The following is a 26,404-nucleotide window of genomic DNA, read 5'->3' as shown; positions in this document are numbered from 1 at the left end:
TTTCTCCTCATAAGTTAACTTATCATCAAGTTCAATTTGGTGATGATCAATAACATGAGACGGATCTGCAAGATACCCCCGAAGCATAGAGACATGAAACACGTTATGTACTTGACTCATATGTGGCGGAAGGGCAACCCGGTAAGCTACTAGACCCACCCTTTCCAGAATTTGAAAGGGACCAACGTAGCGGGGCGTTAACTTACCCCTTTTCCCGAATCTTGGATGGCCTTTCATCGGAGTAACTTTTATAAAGACGTGACTACCCACTTCGAATTCCAAATCTCTCCGTCGGTTATCCGCATAACTCTTTTGTCTACTTTGAGCCGTTTTTAATCTTTCTCGAATAATTTTAACTTTTTCAGTGGTCAGCTGAACAATTTCAGGCCCTAACAAGGATTTGTCTCCAACTTCAGCCCAACATACGGGAGAACGACACGGTCTTCCATACAAAGCTTCATAGGGTGCCATTGCAATACTTGAGTGGTAACTATTGTTATATGCGAACTCTACCAGTGGTAAATGGGTTTCCCAACTTCCTTGAAACTCTAGCACGCACATCCGGAGCATATCTTCCAGAGTTTGTATCGTTCTCTCGGATTGACCATCAGTTTGAGGATGGAAAGCTGTGCTGAACTTCAGTTCTGTACCCATGGCTTCTTGTAAACTTTGCCAGAATCTGGAAACGAATTTCGGATCTCTATCCGATACAATGGAGACTGGTACACCATGCAGTCTTACAATTTCATTCACATAAAGGACCGCCAGTTTATCTGCATTGTACTGAGTCTTTACTGGTAGAAAGTGGGCGGACTTAGTCAATCGGTCGACAATGACCCATATAGAATTCATACCCCGAGGTGTCCGTGGTAATCCTACAACAAAATCCATGGTTAGGTGTTCCCACTTCCACTCTGGAATTGGGAGGGGCTGTAGTAATCCTGCTGGTCTCTGATGCTCCGCTTTTACTTGCTGACATTGCAAACATTTATAGACGAATTCTACAATCTCCTTTTTCATGCTTGGCCACCAAAAATTTTGCTTCAAATCCCGGTACATTTTAGTACTTCCCGGGTGCATGGAAAATCTCGAGGCGTGTGCTTCTTCCATCAATTTCCGTTTGAGTTCCAACACATTAGGGACACATATCCGATTTTGAAATTTGAGTACCGAATCCACTAATCTGAACCCCGATTTTGGTTTTGTCTCTAATTCATCACACACCTTCTTTAAAATGTCATCCTCCATTTGATGTGACTGGATCTCCTCAAGTAAAGTCGGTTGAGCCATTACCGTTGCTAGTACCGTTTCCTGTCCATGTATCTTAAACTCCATACTCATTTTATCCAGTTCATTTACCAATTCCCTTTGCTCCGTAAACAGGTTGGCCAAACCTCCCATATTTTTCCGACTAAGAGCATCTGCACCGTGTTGGCCTTACCAGGATGATAATGGATCTGTAAATCATAGTCTTTAATTAACTCTAACCACCGACACTGTCGCATGTTCAATTCCTTCTGGGTAAAAAGGTACTTAAGGCTTTTGTGGTCGGTGTAAACTTCACAGGTAGTACCATACAAGTAGTGCCGCCATATTTTTAAAGCAAAAACCACCGCTGCGAGCTCAAGATCATGCGTGGGATAATTCTTTTCATGGGGTTTAAGTTGCCGTGAAGCATAGGCGATAACCCTTCCACCTTGCATAAGCACACACCCTAGTCCTTTATGGGATGCATCACTGTAAATTACAAACCCTTCGGTGCCAGACGGTAAAGCCAGAACTGGAGCTGTTGTTAATTTCATCTTTAATTCCTGGAAAGCAGATTCCCTCTCTTTTGACCATTCAAATGCAACTCCCTTTCGAGTCAATTGTGTAAGTGGCCCAGCAATTTTAGAAAAATCTTGAACGAATCTCCTGTAATAACCAGCTAACCCCATAAAGCTACGCACTTCGGTCACATTGGTAGGAGTCGGCCATTTCACAATCGCCTCAATTTTGTGTGGATCGACAGAAACTCCTTCCTTTGTGATAATATGCCCCAGAAATGCCACCTCGAGTAGCCAAAATTCACATTTCTTTAGCTTTGCGTACAATTTCTTTTCCCGGAGGGTTTGAAGAATCAAACGAAGATGGGTCTCACGAGCTTCCGTGTTCTTTGAATAGATGAGGATATCGTCAATAAAGACCACCACAAATTCATCCAAATAAGACTTAAAGACGCGGTTCATCAAATCCATAAAGGCTGCTGGGGCGTTAGTAACTCCAAAGGGCATAACCAAAAATTCATAGTGACCGTACCGGGTTCGGAAGGCTGTCTTTTCAACATCATCAGCCTTGACTTTCAATTGATGGTATCCAGACCGTAGATCAATCTTAGAAAAGACCTGTGCCCCTTGGAGCTGATCAAATAGGTCATCGATTCTTGGCAACGGATACTTATTCTTGATGGTGACTTTGTTGAGTTCTCTGTAATCGATACAAAGCCGGAGTGTTCCATCCTTCTTCTTCACAAACAAAACGGGCGCACCCCACGGAGATACACTCGGGCGGATAAATCCTTTGTCCAGTAAATCTTGTAACTGCATTTTCAATTCTTTCATCTCAACTGGCGACATTCTATATGGAGTCTTAGAAATGGGTTGAGTTCCCGGTGCTACTTCAATTGTAAATTCAATCTCACGGTCTATTAACTGCCCTGGTAATTCTTCTGGAAAAACGTCCGGAAATTCACAGACAACTGGGATCGTATCGGTATTCCCATTCTCCGCTTGCCCCTCTAGAACACTGCATAAATACCCCTGACACCCTTTCTGAATTAGTTTACAAGCCCTTGCTGCGGAAATTAAATAAGGTGGAGGAGTCACTCCATATCCCTGAAAGGTAGACTCTGATTGCCCCGGAGGGTGGAAACTGATTTGTTTAGTCAAGCAATCTATAGTTGCACTATATTCACCTAACCAGTCCATTCCCAGAATAATATCAAAATAGGCCATATCAAGAGGTAACAGATTGGCATACACCCGGATATCCCCAAGTTGGAGTTCACAAGCAGCATATACAGAAGTACAAATCATAGGGCCTCCCAAAGGTGAAGATACACACAACATATAAGACAGTTTTTCTTCAGTTTTATCTAAATTAGGAGCAAATAGTTTCGACACAAAAGAGTGGGTGGAGCCAGAATCAAATAATACATGAGCGAAATGACCGTGAACGATAAATGTACCTGATACCACTGTTGCCGCATTGTGCACATCTCCCGGAACCAATGCGAATACCCTGCCTTGTCTCGTAGTGTCTTTATTATTAGTGGGTTTAACAGTTGTTTTGGTGTTGGCAATTGGTGCAGACCCTGCTGAACTTGTAGTGGTTCTATTATTGCTTTGTTGATTTCTTTGAGGGCAATCCTTGATCAAGTGACCCGTCTTACCACACTGAAAACAGGCTCCAGACTTTCGATAGCACGTTCCACGATGCTTCTTCCCACATTCCGGACAAGTCGGTATTGAATCCTGGCTAAAGGTAGAAGTATTTGAACTCCCTAAAGTCTGCTTCTTGTTTGGTGGAGTAGGTGATCCCTTCGACCATTGAGCATTTTGCCTCTTCCCTTTCCATTCTGAGATTCGACTCTGAGTAGCGAGATTCCCTTCCGCTATAACGGCTCTCTCCAATACATCAATGTAAGTAGGTAACTTCAACATATTGACCTTATCCAGGATAGCACTTCGTAATCCCCCTTCAAATTTGCGCGCCTTCTTATAATCTGTATCCACCATATGGGGTGCAAACCGAGCTAATTCTGCAAATTGGGCTTCGTATTCCGCAACGGTTTTGTTCCCTTGCCTGAGAGTTTCGAATTCGGTTACCTTCTTATCCCGCATACTTTGAGGGAAGTACTTGTCATAAAACAATTCTAAGAATCTGTCCCATGTCAACCCTTGGTGTACAGTTCTCGTAAGCATCCACCATCTGCGTGCCTCATCCTCGAGAGTAAAGGCAGCCAATTGCACCTTCTGAGCTTCTGTGCAGGGAAAAACCTCAAATAACTTCTCTATTCCCAACACCCACGCCTCAGCTTTCATTGGTTCTATTCCTCCTTTGAAGGATGGCGGTTGCATCCTTTTAAACTCCTTAGTAAGAGTGATAGTCCGGTCTTCAACATGGAAATCTTGTACTGCCGGTGGAGGTACCGGTGGTGGGGGTGGTTGTTGTGGCTGTTGCTGTTGTTGCCGTAGGGTCTCTGCCATTTCCATAATCATCCTCTCCATTCTATCCAGCCGTGCAGACGTAGCATCTTCTGTCTCTTCTGTCCTTGTCCTCACCATTGCCTACACAATAAGCATTTATACATAATAGACATATTTCAAAAGTGTTAGCATTATCAGAGTAGACTTAACGTTGCCATCGCTCTTTCATATATCTTCAGGATGTCATGCAAGATGCCTAAAGCTTTTCTAGACACCCTAAAGCTCAATGGTCCCGTGTGTGAGATAGCAACTCGTGCTCTGATACCACTTGTCACAGCCCCAAACTTGCCCCTAAAAGTTCGGGCATGACCCATTCAGAAACAGACAAATAACCTGGTATATATATATATATCATATGGGGCCTTGACGGAAGCACAAAACATACAAGAATACAAAATTAAGCAAATCTCATTGAGCTATTTCTAACATGCCAGGATCTCATACATTACATGCACCATAAGAGGTTGATAGAATCCATAAAAATATTTCTTGACAGTACATATATACAAATACATAAACAGACCCAGCCCTATAGTCGGGCATGTAACAAAAACTATTGGAATTATACACAATCAACCTTAGAAGGGTAGCCAAGAAAAAAACTAATTATCTTAGTAGACTTCACAAAATGGGTGGCCTTGAGAGTGTTTGGATACACGAAGGTTGTCAAAAGGAACCGGGCATCATAGGTTAGGATTGACCACCTGGTTGGTTGCCTACAGAAACAGACATAACAGAGAGTGAGCCGGGCTCAGTGAATAGTAATACATAATGAAGCAATGCTCAACTTGAAACATGACATATATCAATATATGTGTAAATGCAGAGGTTACAAAGTTAGCCTGATTCTGTATTCATCTTATAACGGCCTTAGGCCCAATCTTGAACATAAAAGCTTGATATATCACATTCTTAATTCATAACGGCTTATAGCCCTTAAACATGGTGGCATAATGCCCTTGAACATAGTGGCACAAGGCCCTTAATCATGGTGGCACAAAGCCCTTATAACATATGGCACTAAGGCCCTTGAAACGTGTGGCACAAGGCCCTTGAAAGTGGCATAAAGCCCTTGAAACATATTTATACGAACTCAAGAGGTGTCTCACACGGACTCTAGAGGTGGCTCACATCGTAGCACTTAGTTCCGTGTAGCACTTTGTTTCATATCATAATAGCTTATATTGAGTGGCCGTAGGCCCAAAGTCTTATAGAGTAAAGGTCTTTTATCTTTCCCGTTTCTTTCCTTACATACTCGAAACATGCTTGAACATTAACATATATTCATACGTACTTGAACATTAACATAATGCTTGAATCATAAACATAGTTGCATACTTAAAACATTGATATAATTGCGTGAACGGAATGCTAATGAAAATCATTAGCCATATGCAAAGCGGAGAGTGATATTACTACTCACAGTGTTGCGATGATGTGTTTGTTCTTCCCGAAGTGTGCCCTGCACACATTCAACCTTACACAATTTAGTTTCCTTTCCATATTAGATCATTTTCTGTTTCATTTTACTTCGGAGAAATCTATACATATTAAAAAGCATCAAATACATATTCCGACAACATTAGAGGGTTCTACACGCAAAACGGAGCAGACAGCATTTTTTCAGCATGAGCCGCACGTGCGGCTGTGAGCCCCGCACGTACAGCAGTTGGCCCCGCACGTGCGGCCCTGAGGTCCCGCACGTGCCTTTTTAGCAGAATAGAAGCCCCTATTTTTCACCATTTCCCGCACGTGCGGCCATGACTCCCGCACGTGCGGCAGCACCTCCCGCACGTGCGGCCATGACCCCCGCACGTGCGGCGATTCTGCCCAAAATGTCCGAAAATTTCTTACAAAATCCCATCTTTTGGTACATCCCCACAAGGCTCATTTTGACATATTTAGTTGACAATACTTAATCAAAAATTCATATTACAAAGGCTTCAAGTACATACATTAAAGTAGGTAACATTAGTTCTTGAATTCTTAACTATGATCAAATGTTCTCCTTTTTCAACAACATCACATATATTGCATCAACATACATATATAAGGTATGTTCTTCATGGTCTTTCATGAGAAGGAAAGAAACTAAGCCAAATTCTCCACATACATACATAAGCAACCTAGTTCAAGCTCATCCAATGGATAAAACATGATTCAATTACCCCTTGGGTTCAATTGTCATGGTTGTATCATCCTCAAATTCAAGAGAGGAATTATAAAAGTTAGACAAACTCACCTTGAACTGAAATCTCCCAAAGTCTCTCTAGATCATGCAACCTCTAGCCTTTAGTGAGACTCCCTTCTCAATCCTCTCCACTCTTACTCTCACTATTCTTTTTCCATGAAATGTGTTGAACTCCCCTCAAAGCTCAAAGAACACACATATATATATGCAAGGCTAATAAGACGAAAATCAATCGTTTAAATATCCGAAATTGAAATTCCCCATAAATGCTTAATATTACTTAAAAATTATGCTGATTATAGATATGAAATCAGTTGCAGATAATTAAGCCTCTAAGGCTTCCAATTCCTGACCTAAGCATTCTTATGTAACAGATACTTTTCTTATTGAACAGATAGACATCTTTAATCATATGGTTTACTTACTTAATTTAAATTTCCCATAGGATTCCACCGTAAGCTTTCAAAATCACAAAATAGGATCCGAAAATACAACAAGGAACATGTACGAGGGTCGGGTTGTTACAATGCCCCTCCACCAAAACTGGCGACCTAAATCACGATACATCTTAGTGCCTTCCGGATGCACCGCAAGGCGTGAATGGTGAAACTCTCGAAGTACCTCCTCTCAGCAAGACTCCGGCACAAACAATCAGTCTCGGTATCTCACACTCAGGTCGGGATACACAGACAAACCCTTCTCAACCTTCCCACTGAAGATCTTCTCTCGAAGGGATTCCACCTCAAGGTCACCTCTCTGTGCCTCTAACACTCGACTCACAAGTGTAGGCTGTGCAACAACAGAAAACAGGGTCGCAACCTCAACAGATTCGCTCAGAAGCAAATCAAACTCGCCAAGTGCACCTAACATCTCCCATTCCCGGATGGCTATACAAGCTACATCACTCATGGATTTCCTGCTAAGGGCATCGGCCACAACATTGGCCTTCCCTGGATGATAATGCAACTCGAAGTCGTAATCCTCAATAAACTCCACCCACCTCCTCTGCCTCAAGTCCAAGTCTTTCTGTGTAAATAGATATTTCAAACTCTTATGATCCGAGAACACCTTGAATCTCTCACCATAAAGGTAGTGCCTCCAAATCTTCAAGGAAAAAATCCCAGCTGCTAACTCTAGATCATGTGTAGGGTAATTTTTCTCGTGTATTTTCAATTGATGTGAGCCATAGGCAACCACTTTCCCCTCTTGCATCAACACACAACCCAAACCCTCTCGTGAGGCATCACAATAAACCATATAACCCGAACCTCTCTGCGGAATAATCAAAATCGGAGCGGTGGTCAATCTAACTTTCAACTCTTGGAACGACTTTTCACAAGTCTCACTCCATACAAACTTTATCCCTTTCCGCGTCAATCTAGTCAATGGTGAAGCTAGCTTGGAGAAATCTTTCACAAACTAGCGGTAATACCTAGCTAATCCCAGAAAATTGCGGATCTCAAAAACACTCTTAGGCTGTGCCCAATCCTGCACTGCCTCAATCTTGGATGTATTAATAGACACCCCTTTCCCGGAAACCACATGGCCTAAGAACTTGACCTCTCCTAGCCAAAACTCACACTTTCCAAATTTGGCATATAGCCTATGGGCCTTAAGCAACTCCAGCACCACTCTCAAGTGTTCCTCATGCTCCTCCTCAAAAGGTGAATAAATCAGAATGTCATCCACGAAAATGACCACAAAACGATCTAGGAATTCCCGGAATATCCGGTTCATCAAGTTCATAAAGACTGCCGGTGCATTGGTGAGCCCAAAAGGCATCACCAGAAACTCAGTGGCCATACCGCGTATGGAATGTCGTCTTCGGAATATCCTCTTCGGAATATCCTCCTCCCTGACCCTCAATTGGTTGTAACCCGATCTCAAGTCTATCTTAGAGAAACAACGGGAACCCTTCAACTGGTCAAACAAATCATCAATACGAGGCATAGGGTACTTGTTCTTAACCGTAGATTCAATTTCCGGTAATCGATACAAAGTCTCAAGGCACCATCTTTCTTTTTAGCAAAGGGGGCCGGTACTCCCCACGACGAAACACTAGGGCGAATGAAGCCCTTATCCAGCAACTCCTGGAGTTGAATCTTCAACTCATTCAACTCGGCTGGGGCAAAACAGTAAGGTGTCATGGAAATCGACGTTGTGCCGGGCACTAAGTCAATAGAGAACTTGATCTCTCGATGTGGTGGCAAACTCACAAGATCCTCGGGAAAGACGTCCGAGTACTCACAAACCACTCTTGACAACACAATCTGGGTCTCATCACACTCGCTACTCATAAAGCTAGTGAGGAGACTACTAAGCTCACTCCGCCCTCGCGGATCATACACCGGTGGCAACACACTACCAACCCGATCCCCCAAGAAATGGAAACAATCCCCGCTCAAGGTACAAACAGTGACCCTCTGGCGGTAACAATCAATAACAGCTTGGTATGACGATAACCAGTCCATACCCAAAATAACATCAAAACCCGACATAGCCATAACTACAAAGGAAAATGAAAGCTGGCGGTCGATGACCTCTATATCACAGCCCCGACACCCTTGTTTCAAAATCAATTCACCTCTAACAGGTGATACAACACATATAAGAGATGCTAACTGCGCCAACTCCAACCCCAAAATAGATGCAAATGCAGCAGATATAAAGGAATGTGATGCACCCGTATCTATCAACACATTAGCAATCAAGTTGCAAAACAAAAAGGTACCTCTCACAACTGATGGAGCCGGTACAAGATCCTGTGCGGTAACAGCATACACGCGCCCAGAAGGTCTCTGCTCTACCTGCTCACCCCTAGGAGCAAAAGACTGTTGCACAGACTAGGACGATGAAGCTCCCTGATTGGCCCTCGAGGCCTGGACTGACTGTGCTGGCTGAAAACTCTGCGTCTGCCTCGAACCAGACGCACCCGATGTGGCACTCAACTACGGGCAAAACCTCTTTAGGTGCCCCGTCTGACCACACTGGTAACAAGAGAGCGACTGGCCTCTACCCTGACTCTGGCTCTGAGGTCGAGCCAAAGATGAAGCAGCTCTGTGACCTCCTCCCCTCTGCGGGCAAGTTGGAGACTTGTGACCCAGTTGGCCACCTTTATAACAAGTAATGTCTTCCTGACTGCCTCTCCCAAAACCTACACTCGGCACTAGAAAGGTAGATCTAGCAAAACCACCCTGAGACTGCTGAGGGTTAGAACCCGTCTGTCTCCTGCTATCACCCTGACCATCCTGACTCCTCTTGGAGCCCCTCAACCTCTCATCCTTCCCATGCATCATAATCTCCATATGGGCCGCAGCATCCACAAGGCGCTCATAGTCCCGAGTCATAGACCCGCCAACTCTCATCTTGAGCCCATGCCTCAATTTCCTCTCAAACTCGAGACAACGGCGTTCTTTTAACGCCACAAGCTCAAGTGCAAACTTGGATAAACTAGTAAATGCGGCCTCAAACTCGGCCACTGATGAACTTAGCTGCTTTAGCTGGCAGAACTGATCTCTCAACTTTTCCCTGACAGTGAGAGATAGAAACTTTTCCTGGAAAGCATCTATAAAAGCCTCTCATGTACCACCAATACGGCCCCGGATAAACTTCCACCACTGACCCGCGTCTCTCTTCAGCTGGAAGGACGCCAAGGTCACCTTCAAGGCCCCGTCCTCGATGCCAAACATCTCAAACGTCTTCGTCATCTGCTCAAGCCACTCATCAGCCTTAAGTGGCTCTTTCGGATCTCCCAAAAACTCATCCGGATTAGATCGGAAAAACTCCCTCTTTAGAAAGGAAGGCCCTGCATCAACAACCTGGGCATGAACTGGATTCTCAGCTCTAAGAATGCCCACGAATTCCCTGAATGCTCTTGCTATCTTGCGGGCTAAGGCACCCATGGCCTGCTGACCCACTGGCTCGGCCACATTGGCCTGGCCAACACCCTCCTGCTGTGTCAGAATCTCATCCGGTATAGGCACCTCCTGCTTGCCATGCCTACCTCCGCGTCCTCGTCCTGACATCCTAATAAAGGTAACAGGAATGTTAGCACATTCACAAATGTGTCGAAGCCATAATACTCGCGTCCTAATGCAATGGACAACAATAATTCACTCCACGTAAGCACATAATCACATAAGCACTTACGAATTTCATTTTCGGATAATGACAGTCCTGAGGCGTTGTTAGAGTTCCGGTTAAAAACAACATTGATCAAGTGCTTTTCCAACAGGATTCCCAAAAACCCAAGGATACAATCAACATCCTAGAAACTACATTCCATACCCATATAGTCACATAAACATGTTATCACATAAGCACATAACATCATACCTAAGTCTCCAACAAGCGAGACAAACCCATTGTGGTACTAACCACTTCCTGCGTACCCAAAGTATTCAAACCCGGTAGGCTCTGATATCAAGTTGTAACGCCCTCAAAATAGGGGTGGGCGCGGGTCGGTTGCTGCCACAGAACCTTCAATCCGCCATCCGTTCGCCAGATTGGCAAATTAGAGAAAATCAATCCGCATTCGTTCGCCAATCTGGTGGATGTGGATTGAGCGGATTGGCGGTTTGGCGGTTTGGCGGATGGATGCGAATCGGTTTGGCAGTTTAAAATTTTATAAATTTTCAACATAATTCAACTTTTGTACTTCCTCAAAAAAAAAAAAAAGTATAACAGTCAATGACCTAAAAAAATATTACAATCACTGCATGCCTCATCCAAAGAAAGAAAGTTTGAAATTTTTAAATATCACAATCACTGCATGCCTCATCCACATGCTACAATCACAGCATGCCTCATCCACATAAAGTATTACAATCTGTGATTCTTAAAATATAAAAACAATTCAAACCACCAAAATTATGAACAGAACAGTAGTAGAGATTGTATGTCTCTGTATTGTTACATCTATATCTAATTTTGAAAACAAAAGCGAACCAGCGTATATCATATTTTCTATTTATTATTTTTAGAGATAGATTTAAAAATCAAAAAATATAGATAAGTAAAACGTTTATTTTTTTTCAATTGAAAAAACATATTCAAGTTGAAAACTTTTTTTCAACAAAATATTTAAACTCCTTTTTAATTGAAAATACAAACAGAATATTTAAACAAACTGAAAACACAAAGTCTTATAAATTACTAAGGGTGCTCGCGATTTGGCGGTTCGGTTGCAAGCAAAGGAATTTCAAATCCGCCATTCGTCCTCCAGATTGGCGGATTAGAGAAAATCAATCCACAACCATCCGCTCGTCATCACACATCCGTCCAAAATGCGGCAGATCGGTTCGGTTCGGTTTGGTCGGTTTTGGCAGATTGGTATATCTGCTGCTCACCCTTACCTCAAAATAATACCCAAAACCCACCATTCCTGACATGCATTGATATAAGAGAAATAAACATCTTTCCATTCATCAGAGTAGTCCTTACAAGTGTATTACATGTTGATAACAAAAGTAAATACCCAACGGCTTACAACTTTCCAAGTCAACACTTGGTTACATAAAAGAGAGTACTAACTCATATCATATTAAGCCCTTGGCCTGAATTTACATGTAATACAACAAAAGATAACAAAACAACAAAAAGAGTCTTCAACTCCCAAAACCTTCTGAGCTATGTCCTTGGAGGTGGCATATCACTTGGACCTGAAAATGATGTCCCATATAGGGTGAGCCACAACCCAGCAGAGATATACTAAACCAAATATCAGCAATGACTAAAACAATAGCATTTGATAGATGGTTAACACTTATAAACCAGTTATATTACAATACAGTTCCATGACACTTGTGTCCATGTTACATTCCAATTTCCTTTACTTATCCAAATCATTTCATATACATGGCTCAGACCCTGGCCAAACAATTTAATGAGACTATAACTCATATACAAACACTTCCATATTTTACAATAGATACACATATTTTCTGTATCAATATCATATTAAAACACTTTCATACTTCACAATAGATACACATATTTGCTGTATCAATACTTCAATTTAATACACATATTTACTGTATTAATGGAGTCCATCCCCTATCTCCTCCCAAATAGGTTTGAGAGTCCATCCCCTATCTTCCCTCAAATCATGGAGTACATCCCCTATCTCCTCCCACACATTACACATATTCTAAGTATATAAACAATTATCATATACAGGGATCACTCAATACACATATTTAATGTATTATTCCAACCGTCATATTCAATGACATAATCAATGTGATTAGTTTTAGTTTTTCCTAATCAACATACAGTGTCTACAACAATCAAGATTATCCTCCACCGATAGCCCAAAGCAGTTATTTCTAAACTGAAAATAAATGCATCAAACGGATATAATATCAACATTTCCATAGGTGAGTGATAAATTAATCCAACTACACCATTTAATCTCATAATTTTCCAATTTCAATATTCTCAACTCAATTTCTCATTTCCCAAAATTAATTATACAAATTAATTTATCATAATAATTAGGGCATTTTCCCATATTTCACATATCAACCCTAAGGTTTGATTTCACCAATACAACAACATTAATTTCCATTTTTGTTGGTCTCATACATCCATAGGAGTTAATACTATGAAAACCCCCTTTTTATAATTTACAAATCAATCCCTAACTTTTCCAAAATTACCCAACAACCCTAACATATCAAAATGCCAAAAATTAAAGACAAAGCTCATAAGATGGAGTAGGGTATCCCTACCTTGAAATTAGAAGCCCAAAGGAGAAGATGGCAAAAATCCAAAGTGCTCCAAATCCAAGATTTTTTAGATTAAAATGTAGCCCACACAACCCGCTAACTTTCTTACAAAGAACTTAGGGTAAAATCACACTAAAAATAGATGAAACCCTAGAGAGAATGTGTGTAGAGAGAGAGAGAGCTCGGATCTAGGGTTTTGAAATCAAGAGAGATGAAAAAGTGAAGTGTTTACCCGCTGTTGTCTACTGATATAACACAGGCTCGCTCAAGCGAAGGATTGGTTGCTCGAGCGACCAGACACAAAGAACCCTCGCTCGAGCGAAGCAAGTCTCGCTCGAGCCAACAATTCGAAGCTTCAGGTCTGTAACCCAGAAGCACGCTCGAGCGACAGAATGCTCGCTCGAGCGAAGAAACTCAAAACATACACCTCGCTCGCTCGAGCGAAGGAACGCTCGCTCGAGCCAAGAAATGCAACTCTCAGGTCCAGAACCAGACGCAGACGCAAGCTCGAGCGAAGGACTTCTCGCTCAAGCCACCAGACACAAAACTCAACTCTCGCTTGAGCAAACAAACTCTGGCTCGAACGAGGGATCTAAAACAAAGAGCTCGCTCAAGCGACAAAGTGCTCGCTCGAGCGAAGACACCAAAATCTGGGCAACAACCATTTGCTCCCAATCACTCCCAACCTGTAACAAATCTACCTAACACATCCTATAACTCATAAATAAGGAATTACAGGATGACAACAAGATTTATACAACAACAAGCTCCACGGAACCTAAGTCTGGATACCACAACCAAATGGGGGAAGACTAGGATCGCTATATGAATCACTGATCTGTTTCCTTGAGACCAATCTGAATCTATGAATCTAATTAGGGTTTAGACACCAGAGAGATAGAGAGAGAGTGGAGCTCACTGATCTGAATCAATTTTGAGATGAACTTCAATTTTGAGATGAACTTTGATTTTGAGACAGTGAAGCTCTGATGAACTTCGATTCATCGAAAATGCTTGTGTATATTTAAGGCACCTATTGATGTTTCTTTAATAATTTTTGCATAATTTTTTTTTTATTTGTAGTATTACTGATAATGCATCTTCATGAGTTTTGTCAGAAAAAGATATGCAAAAACAATTTGGCTAGAATGAAAAATTTGTAGTTATTATGATGTGTCACATAATTAATAACCAGAATCCCTTTGAGAATTGAAATTATTAAAAGTTATAGAGATTTTGTGCTGATTCTTTTGAGAGGATACTGTTTATAATTTGAATTTATAATTTTTTACACATTAATGTAAATAACTCTTACGATCTTACTGATATGAGCATAAATCATACGTTTGAGTCAACCCACCTTAAACACTTTTCGTGTAATAAAATACTTAAATATTGTTATATAAAAAAATTAATTAAAGACCACTTTAAGTATAATTAAAGACCCGATACACCACTTTAGACATAATCAAAAACATAAGAAATTAGTAAAAATCTTTCGATTAATAACCAAAATAATGCACCATGAGTTATAATCAAGTCAAAATTTGTATATTATATAATTTTTCGTTGTTTTAATTTTTTTTCAGAAAAAAAAAAAATTGAATATAAGTGGAATTCATGATTTTTAATAAAATTGATTAACACAAATAAGAATTTGATTTCAGGTTGAGAATATACATTTCTTTTCTTTTCTTTTCTTTTTTTCCCCTTAAACTTTAAAAGAATTTATTTTATAAGTACTTTACATAGGATCCCACAAATAGTGACAAAATTTTTATCAACTATTAGCAAATCTATTTGTATTTGACTTTTGATTATTAAAATTTTCTACACAAGGTATTAAAACTCAAAATCAATTTTCTATTTTAAAAACTAAATTCTCGTACATCACATAGGCCATCTATTAACTTTTCTTATATAATAGTATAGATAAGTAACAATTCTATCCATAAAATATAAAGTAATTGCAATATAAATCCACCCAATTGTTATGTAAAAGTAAATGCATAATGAATTGTGAATGTAGCCATTTAACTCCATAATAAAATTCATGCAACCAACATTTTAAAATTATTATATTAATTGAATAAAAAAATTTGTTGGAATAAATGTAGTTTGAATCTTAAAGAAAAAACTTGTATTTTAAAATTAATTTTTAGTTAAATATTACAACATTTTAGGCACATGTGATTGCTTAGTTTCGTGTTCTTGGGGGAGGCATTTTGCATTTGGAGGTCTACTCCCCCAAGGCGGAGAAAAAAATGATCCAGTTGTGGAGGATGGGAACCCTATGTGAAAAAAAAAATACAAAATGAACACTTTATTTTACAATAGTAAAACCCAACACAATTACATTAATTTATATATTTTTAATTGGTTAAATTTTTTAAGTTCAAATTTTAAATTTGGGAGAATTTAAAGAGTCGGGAACCCACACGAGTCCCGTTTTTATTATTTGAACAATTCATTTTATAAGACGCTCTGTATATATTATTTATGAAAGACAAAAAAAAAAAAAAAAAAAAAAAAAAGATCAATTCGATAATTGTAACATTTTCGTTTTGCTATGTTTGTCTAAGAAAAATTTATGTCTACTTTTAAAAACATACTTTTAAAAACATGCTTCTTGTTCATTTTTCCAGATGCAAACAAAATAAAAATATTATAATTATCAAATCAATTTAATTTTATTATGAATTATATAAACTAAAGAAATCTATGTAAAAATCAGTTTGAGTGGTATTTGAGATTTATTTTTTTTAGTGGCTTTTTATTATTTTCATTTTTAGTGAATTTTTCTTTTTAAAAAATCAAAAAAATTAATAGTTTTTTTTTTTTTGACAAGAGGAATCGGAAATTTTGAAAAAAAAAATAACAGTAAAAAAATTTTTAAAAAAAATTAAAAAGATAAAAATGAGCCCAAAATATTAAAACTTCTTGGCTTATTTTGACTGTTAAATTATTTTGGAATTTTTTTTAAAAAAATTACTTTTTAAATTCGTTTATTCAAGATGATTCGACAAAAACTTAAAAAAATAAAAATAAAAATAAAAAATGAACATAACTTTAAAATAAAATCATTAAAAAAAAATTGAAACTAAATACGACTTTTTTTATAAAAATGGGAGAACTTCATTTCAGTGTAACTTTAAAAAAATATATACATGTTAATGATAAATTTTAGAGAAAATTAGTGAAAAGCTAATTTAAAGAGGGTATAAAGTATTAGATTGAAAGTAAAATTTTATTTGGTGATAAGAACATGTCAAAAAGTTTCTGAAAAAGGTGCTGGAAAATTTTGCTAGAGTTGGAAAGTCACCCGTGACTAGCGGCCACAGGTGGTGGTGGTGGTGAAGTAAAAAAATGTGTAATATTCAACATATAGGGTATTGAATGAGTGATGTGTCACATTTCAACAAATTAATAGTTTAGTAAATTTTAACAAATAGCAAAATAGGCTTAGTGAATTTTAACAAATAGACAAATTGAGTGATTTCAAGAGATAGACAAATAGGTTGATATTAACAAATAGTTATCATTTTGGAAAAATTATATCTTTTTAATCCAAAAGTATTAGAGTTTGAGTCTAATGACTCAAAAGATTTAGAAATAAACTTAGGTCGATTGCCCTAAATTTTACAACATTTAAAATTAATTTTACAAAATTTTCCATGTATTTAAAATTATTTTTGTAACTTATTAGTAATTTATTTCCTTTTAAAAATTTCCAAACAATCGCTCGACTTTACATGTAATATATGAGCATGGATGAAATTAGGAGAACATTTTGGAGACCATGGCCCTCCGGTGTCTATAAAAAATTATGTTTGTCATAATACTTCAAAATATATAAATGATTTTATAAATAAAATGACCTCTTAATATAAAATAGATATATATATATATATATATATACATATCTCTTATTTTTCTTTCATTTTGCATTTTTTTTTCATCTTATTAGGGATTATTTATATGATATTAATTTTTTTTATGTATATATAATTTATATATATCGAATTATACATATATATAATATATATATATATATATATATTTATTTATATAGTAAAAAATATTACTTGTCTTTTAATTTTTATTATGATTAAATTTTGATTCGGTTCCTATACATGAGCAGTCAATGTCATTTAAAATTAGAAAATGAATGAGAGTATTAATTAGTGCTATCATTAATGATGTGGCAGTGAGCTCGATTAGGAATAATTTGATATTTTGACCTTGGTGTTATGTTTTTTTCTTTTTTTATTGAATGTCATGTCATTAATAGTCTTTTTAAAACTCCAAAATTAATGATCTCTATCCTTGTTATTTAAAATTGGAAACAGAGAGATGAGAAATTTTCACGCAGAGCTAAATCAATTCTCTAGATTTCTTTCTTTTATTTTCTCCATTGTTGTACGCAAACATGGGCAGTGACAGTACTTTGTTTTCTGGACTCAAAGGGTACGCCGCCAAACTCGGAAACTGATACTTTTTCGAAACTTTATGGTATGGAATCATGTGCACTTAACATAAAAATAATTCAACAATGCTTCCCGCTCCCATTACGGACGACTCCAGCGACTTTTTCAGTGCGACATGTCGACTTAGGGTTGACTGAAGACCAAAAAACAAAAAAAAAAAAAGAAAGAAAAGTTTTTTTTTTTTAGCCCAATTACCAATGAGCCCAGCACCTCTAACTAAGGGTCCAAGTGATTTTTGAATATAACATATAATTTTACCATAAAATTTTATAATACCAATCACAAAATATATAATTTTAAGAGTCTTTTAAGAAATTGATAAAAAATTAATTTTCAGCTTTTTATGATCATAGCACTTCTCAAATAACTTACTTATAAAAAGATAAAATAAATTAAAAAAAATTAAAAAATTAATTTTTTACAAACTTACCAAAACATCCCTTTATCATAAATTAATATAATAAAACATTTAAAATTTTGTGAGTTAGTTACAACATTTTGCCGGAGGCTTATCCTTTTTTGAATTCAATTGTAGATATGTTGCCAGTTATACCTATTTATTTATTTTATTTTATTTTTTGCTCTTTTTTTTTCTTTTTTTTCTTTTTTTCTCGTAGCTTTTGTTTGATAAGCAGCCGTAAATTTTTGATGAAATCTTTAAATTCTAACGGTTCCTCAAGCTAACTTAGGTCCTATTTGGTGTAACTGTTAAAACAGCTTATAAATTATAGTTTAACAGATTATAGATTATAATTTTAATCAGAAATTGTTAATCTGTTTGGTGTAACTGTTGGATTATAGATTTAAGTTGCTGAATAGTATTTGTTAAATAAGCTGTGAAATAGCTTTTTCACTTAATTTTTATTTTTTATTTGTCTACATTTCTCATAAAAAATAATAATAATAATCTATAGTCCATTTAGGTCTTTTTCTATTTTTTAAAAAATAAAAAATAAAAAAATTTAAGAGTATAACCATAAATTAACATGTCCAAAACAAAAGCTGATAATCAGAAGCAAGGGTGAGCAGTTTCTGAGAATCATCTTTTTTGAGTTAAAAAAAGCTGTTAGAATCAAAAACTGTTTGAAATAAGTTTAACCAAACAGTCCAAAATAACTTTTTTCAAAGCTAAAAGCCAATTAACTCTGAAAAGCTGAAACAAACACCCCCTATTGAGTTATTATCCTCAATGGTTAAATTAAGGCTTTTTTTAGAATAAGTTTATAAGTCAATTTATTAATTTATTGACTTATTTTATTCAGATCAACTCTTTATTTTTTACCCATCATCTTTATAATAAACAAAAAAAAAAAAAAATATTTATACTCATCTTCTTAAAATAAGCCTAAATCATCGCAATGACAAATTCCCCTCTTTGCATGAAGAATGTCGAGAAATATACCAATTTAACGCAATTAATATGAGCACGGGTATTATATTAACAAGTGCCAAGTGGTGCTTCACTATCAAAACCAGCTGGCCATAGGAATCAAAATTGTGGAGAATATGAATTTAATAGAGCTTATATATATATATATATATATATATGAAATTTCAATATGTACACAAATCTTCTTTTAAAAAAAGACAAGTCCTCCCATCCCCAATTCACCCGCCAAAAATGCGGTTCTTTCTATGTGCTTTTATTTTTAGGATTAACTTCTCAACTTTACATTTTAACATACAAAAATTTAAAGGACTCATTTGTTTTATCATAAATCTTATTTTGATAATTCAAATCGTTTATATTGTAAGACATTCAATATGTATATTTATGAAAAAGAATAGCTCAATCCAATAATCGTAATATTTTTATTTAATCGTATTTTTTTATAAAAAAAATAAATTGTCTATTTTCATAAATATATTTACTGCCCATTTTCTTAGGTATATAAACGCGATAAGTTAAAGGAGTTATGGTTATTAGGTCGAATTAATTTTTTTTATTTATGAATGATACATATTAGGTGCCTTACAAAATGAACGATTTGAATTATCGAAACAAGACATGTGGTTGGCTCCATAGACCTTGCAAATTTTCATATGTTAAGATGTGAACAAAATAGAAGCTCAACCTTTATTGTTATATATCAATCAATATATCTCAATAGTAATACTTGAATTCAATTAATATTATTTATGAATTAATTTTTATAATTATTAATTCAAAAAATAAAAATAATTGTAAATCTTATTAGTAAATTTTTTGACAATTTATGAAAATTAAGTTTGTTTAGTTAAATAAGAGGACACTTTTTCATATATCCTTTTTTATCTACTTATGTTCTATTTAATCCACATTATTTTCTTTTATTCCAATAAATCCTATGAGTGATATAATTACCAAAATATCCCTAATAATATTCACATTTATAGTGTGAATATTCTGTGATGTGAATGTTCACACCGTCAATGTGAATATTCACACCGTCAATATGAATGTTAACATGTCAATGTGAATATTCACATTGTAAAATATGAATGTTCACATCACCAAATTGCTAACCGTTTAAACAATATTTGAAAGGATAAAAATGTCCATAAAATACTTTAAAGATGAGAATTAAGATTTGATAGATCAAATGTTCAAATAATATGGCTTATTGGAATACAAAAATATCTTATGAACTAATTGGGATATAAACACTTGAAAATGATTTTCTAATAAATCTCTCTTAGATAAACTATCAAACAATTATTTTTAAACTAATATTATATACACCAATTAGTGGACTAACTAGTGTACCAATTGATGATATGATATAATTGAAGATGTTTTTGATATTCGTAATTTATATTAGGAGTGAAATCGGTGCGGTGCGGTCCGGTTTTGAGATATTTTTGCACCGAACCGCACCCTTCGGTTTTCCATTGATCTGCACCGAACAGACCGAATTACTAGTAGGAACCGTACCAAGCGGTTTTACGTTGGGGCGGTGCGGTTCGATCGGTACACGTCGGTTCTTCAATCTTCAACAAAATCTTTTCTTGAAGGTAAAAGACCATTGGTGAACACATGAAGAAGACGAAGATAAAAGATGGAAGATGGAAGAAGATGAGAGGGTTTTGACAGAGAGAGAGAGATCCAACCTTCATATGAAGAAGATGAAGATGGAAGATGGAAGACCCACAAAATATTTCATAGGAAGAAGATGAAGCATATAAACCTTCATCTGAGAACTCTCTACAACACACAAACATATAGAGAGAAAGAGAGGAGAGATAGAGCATTTGTTTTGTAGAGAGTTACAATTACTCCCAGAAACATCCAACCCAAGACCATGATATTTAGGCCTAGTTTGGGAAGACTAAATAAGTGCACTTTTTGACTTTTTTTGTATTATGTGTAGAAAAAGTAGAGAGGAGATGTTGATTGATGTGACCCAAAAAAGATAAAAAGATGAAATAAGTGCACTTTTTTCTTTGTAGCCAAACTTGGTTTTATTGTCGAGTAGTGTAATAATTAGATAGAGAGAGAGAGAGTTTTTTTTATTTTTTTATTTTGTGCAATGTGAAACATTGGGTAGTGTGAAAGCTATTTTGAATATTGGAATTGAATACACAGATGACCTGCACGAAAATAATAATAAAAAATAGCTGGACAATACATAATAGTAATAAAAAAGAGGGAGTATATATCGGTGCGATTTGGTGTGCATGGTTTTCAAATTATAATTACCGAAAACCGAACCGAATTTCGGTTTTTTGTTTTAACATAACCGAACAGACCGAAACAAGAAAAAAAAAAACAGACCAAAACCGGCCGGTTCAGTTCGGTCCGGTCGGTCCAATCGGTTTACCGATTTTTCATTTCACCCCTAATTTATATGATGAGTGGAGTCAATAATAATGTCATAACTAGTTTTGGTATAGTAGTTAGTACACTAATCAGTGCATGCAATACTACTCTTTTTTTATGAGTAATGGTATATGTACCAATTAGTATACTAACTAGTGTACCAATTGATGATGCGATATAATTTAAGAGGTTTTTGGGATTTATAATGTAATTTATAGTGGAGTCAATAATAATGTCATAACTAGTATTAATATACTAATTTGTACATATGACACCACCGTATTTTTATTATGTAAATATTGAAAGTAAACTCAGAAGTCCTTTTATACTTAGAAGTAAGACAAAAATAAATAAAATAAAATAAGGGTAATGGTAGAGGGCCACAATTTTTGTGGCTCAAATGGCTCAAAACTGTCAAAACGACGTCGTTTTGAGCACAAAACATGCCAAAACGACGTCGTTTTGGCAATTTTAAGCCATTTGAGCCACAAAAATTGTGGCCCTCAAACATTATTCATAAAATAAATGCGGCACCGTTGTCTATATGCTTTTAAAGATTTCAAATAAATTGAATAACAATAACAAATTGTAATTAAGAAAATTTCGCTTAGGGATGAGCATGGTTGGAATTAGTTTGATTTAAGAGTAAATTAAGATCAAACTATAACCTAGAGTTTCATGAAATTTGTAATCAAATTGAATCATGAAAAATTTGGAAACAAATCAAACCAAACCACTAAAATGTAGTTCAGTTCTATTTAAGCCTGCTTGGTTCCATTTTTCTAAAAACAATTTTTAGAAAATTCTACTTTCTTATTTTTCGTGTTTTTTTTTTTGTTTTTAATGAATTTTTTTAATATTTTATGTAAATTTTTTACTTTTTAGACACACCTAACATAAATACACCTAAAAAGTAAAAAAAAAATTGTAAAAAAAATCTTTTAAAAATTCACTAAATACCAAAAATATAAAAAAATACAAGAATTCAGTACATTTTTTTTGTATTTTTATGTATTTCTTAGGTTGTGTTTGGTAGAGTTTTGTAATATGATTTGAGAGTATGAGTTGTATTTTGAATTTGTGAGTTGTGGAATTATGATTTGAACGTAGAAAATTTGTTTGGTTATGATTTTTGAATAGAGTGTTGAATTGAGTTTTGAATTGAGTGTGGAATTGAGTTTTAAAAGTTTGATTTGACATGTGAAGTAAGAAAATTTGTTTGGTTGTGAGTTTTGAAAAGAGTTTTCAAAATTTAATTCAAATTATTATAACTCATAACAAAACACACTACTTTCACATTATTAAAAATTCTGATCAACACTCATAACCAAACTCTTTTTAAAATTCAATGAAAAAAATTATTATTAACAGAAAATAACATTAGTCAATTTTTTAATTGAAATACTACAAAGGAAATAATTTTTTTTCAAAATAAATATTCAAAAAATTTAAATCATAAATATTTAAATAATTTAAATAATCTAAAAAATTAAAATAAATATTCAAAAAATTTAAATCGTAAAAATTTAAATAATTTAAATATTCAAAAAATTTAAATAATTTGAAATGTTAATATTTTAATTTTAAAAACAATTCTATAGTCAAATCGTAACCAAACACATAAAATAAAACTCAATTAAGAAATTATTTTTAAAACTCATAATTAAACACATAACTCGAAATTTCATATTACTTTTACAACTCTACACTCAAATCATAACCAAATACATAACAAAAAAATTAAAATATTTAAAAATATTTTTATAAAATAAAGTTTGAATTTATTTTTATAAAATATTTTAAAATTTAAAAAATTAAAATCGTAATATTTTGAAATTAAAATATTTAAAAATATTTAAAAAATTAAAAAATTAAAAAAATCGTAACATATTTAAATATTAAAATATTTAAAATCTTAACAAAATTAAAATATTTTTAAAATATTTAAATATTTAAAATATTGATTTGAAAAGAGTTTTAAATTATATGTTTGGTTATGAATTTTGAAAAGTAACGATTATGTTTTGAATTGAGTTTTGAGAAATGGGTGTAGAATTATGATTTGAAAACTCCAAACAAACAACATACTCAAATCAATGGGTAAAATTATATTTTGAGATGCTTACCAAATGGAGCCTTAATTTTTTAAAATATTTTTTCACAATTTTTTTTTTTTTTTTACTTTTTAGATACATCTAAGTAAGGTGCATCTAAAAAAGTAAAAAAAAATGTTTAAAATTTTAAAAATATTCACTAAAAACAAAAAAATAGAAAAACCAAAAAACTCAATTTTCAAAAAACTTAATCCAGAAAACTTAAACCAAACACACTGATTGTTTTTGAAAAATATTATCATCATTCACAATAAATATTTTAGTTAAAAAATATAACCGATTGCATCACTTGATTATTTAATATCGTATATTAAAATGACGTACAAGCTTACTTTTTAGATCTATTTTCCAAACTCAATGATGCGTGAGTGAGATGATTAGTTTATAATTTTTTGGTTAGAATTTTACTTTGATCATCTCCATTCCATATATGTAATGGATGATTTTCATTACATATCTAATAGTTATGAAATAGGAATGTAAATTTATATTTAATTTAAATTAAAAAAAGCTCACTACAGTCATCATTAGATGATGGAATGAAACATTTTCATTACAAATATAGAATGGAAATGATCACAATCCGAATTTTACTAATTAGTCTCCTAATACTATTACAGTAATTACAAATTGCACTACAGGAAATATGAGCTATGACGTTGTTTATTTAACGACATTTTAATAAACGTCACATTTTGTAATACTAAACGTCATGATTTTGTAAGATGAAAATGGCACCGTTTCAATATTTGAAGGGATTTAAAAACGCCTTCAAATGTCCTCTCTTAAGCTAGTTAATTGAGGGAATGTTTTTTAACAATTATTGGCTCCGTTTAACAAGAGTTAGATTGGACTTTTTTACTATTTTAATCACAAAAGATAAAATAGATTATTTTAATTATAAAAAATAAAATATTATATTTAACCTATAATTACTACACTCTTTTTTCAAAAAAAATTAAAAAATCAAAAAGTCAAAAAACTCTTTACAAACTAAACTTTTTTAAACCAAACTAAAATCGCCAAAAAATCAAAAAGTCCAAAAAATCAAACACTTCCCAAACCAACCCAAAAAGTCTCTCCTTCACTCAGCAGTCTCTCGTTTACTCACTCATCAGTCTCTCGTTCGTTCTCTCTCATTAAACCCTCTCAACGGATCCATTCATCTTTGGCTGATTCATCTCAACGGATCGCTCATCAATCTCAACGGATCAATTTCGATTTCGAAGCTCCACCGCCACCACCATCGTCTACTAAGGTGAGCTCCACCGTCTCTCTCTGAAACTCTTCATTTCCCTCTCTCTCTCTCTCTATATATATATATATATATACACGATCCATGATATATATGCATGCATTGATTGTGGATTGGAGACATCATATTTGACCATGCCGATTCGAAAATTTGTGAAAAGTTGAGCTTGAGCACTGGATTTGAAGTATCACTATTCGATGTACTATATTTATGGAAAAATAAAAATATATACAAAAAAATAGTATATTTTTTGTATTTTTTTTTTGTAGATTTCTTACAAAAATGATCCATCATTGGCTAGATTTCTTACTGTAAAATAAATTAAGATGTATATTATTGATTGATATATATTGATGTGTATATTACAAGATTGTTGTATTGTTATTTGTATCTGTATATTACAAGTCCTATATATAGAGAGGTTTTGGGAGTAGTAGGTGTAGAGTGGGTGGTGGTAGTAGGTAAAGTGGAGGTGGTAGGTGGAGTGGGTGAGGAGTAGTGGAGGTGTGTAGTGGTAGTGGTAGGTTTTAGTGGTGTAGGAGGTGTACATTAACAGCCCCCCTCAAACTCAAGGAGGATAGGAACTAACCAACTTGAGTTTGAAGAGAGTAACAAAACAGAAAAATAAACTGATAAATAAAACAGGATAGGAGACACGGTATGGTCGTGTCAGACCGATGTAGCAGACAGTTTATGGGGTCATGTCGGACTGTTGTAGCAGACACTGTGTGGTCGTGTCAGACCGATGTAGAAGACAGTTTACGTGGTCATGTCGGACCGTTGTAGCAGGACAGTTTACGGGGTCATGTCGGACCGTTGTAGAAGACAGTTTACGGGGTCATGTCGGACCGATGTAGCAGGACAGTTTACGGGGTCATGTCGGACCGTTGTAGAAGCTGACCGGAATCAATGTCGGGACAGTTTATGGGGTCATGTCGGACCGTTGTAGCTGGACAGTTGTAGCTGGACAGTTTACGGGGTCATGTCGGACCGTTGTAGCAAATTGTGGTGGTGCACCAAGGGGGCGACTTAGGGAGTGCGCCATGAGGTGGCTTGAACATGATACTGTGTATAACTCCCCCTCAAACTCAAATAGGTGTGAAGATAAAAACCTATTTGAGGTTGAAAAGGGATTGATAAAGCTGACCGGTGTAGAAGACACTGTATGAGTGTGTATATAGGCTGCCCAAAAAATATACATGGATGTAGATATCGAGCCCTCAAAAGTCGTGCCCTCAAAAAGTGTGCCCAATCTGTCAAAAGGCGTGCCATCAAAAGGCGTGCCCGATGCGTCAAAAGGCGTGCCAGGTATGATGGCGAGGCACGTGAGTGCCTTGGCTGGCGTGCCCGTTTGTCTGGCGTCAAGAGGCGCGCGATGCGCGTGGCTGCCTCGGCTATAAGACGGAGGCTGAGGCTGAGGCAAAAAAAAACTGCGAGAGATATTCTGAGAGAGATTTCTGAGAGAGATTCTGTAACATTCTGTTTTCTGAGAGAGATTTCTGAGAGAGATACTGTGTAACACTCTGTTGCCTAGAAAATGGCTTCATCGTCCTCCCGCGGGCTGCTCACCCTTTTTCCCGACC

This window comes from Camellia sinensis, chromosome 7 (genome assembly GCF_055761805.1).
Source record: "Camellia sinensis isolate YWXY chromosome 7, ASM5576180v1, whole genome shotgun sequence".
NCBI lineage: Eukaryota > Viridiplantae > Streptophyta > Magnoliopsida > Ericales > Theaceae > Camellia > Camellia sinensis.
The sequence above is the reverse complement of the archived record's forward strand: the minus strand, read 5'-3'. Positions refer to the sequence as shown.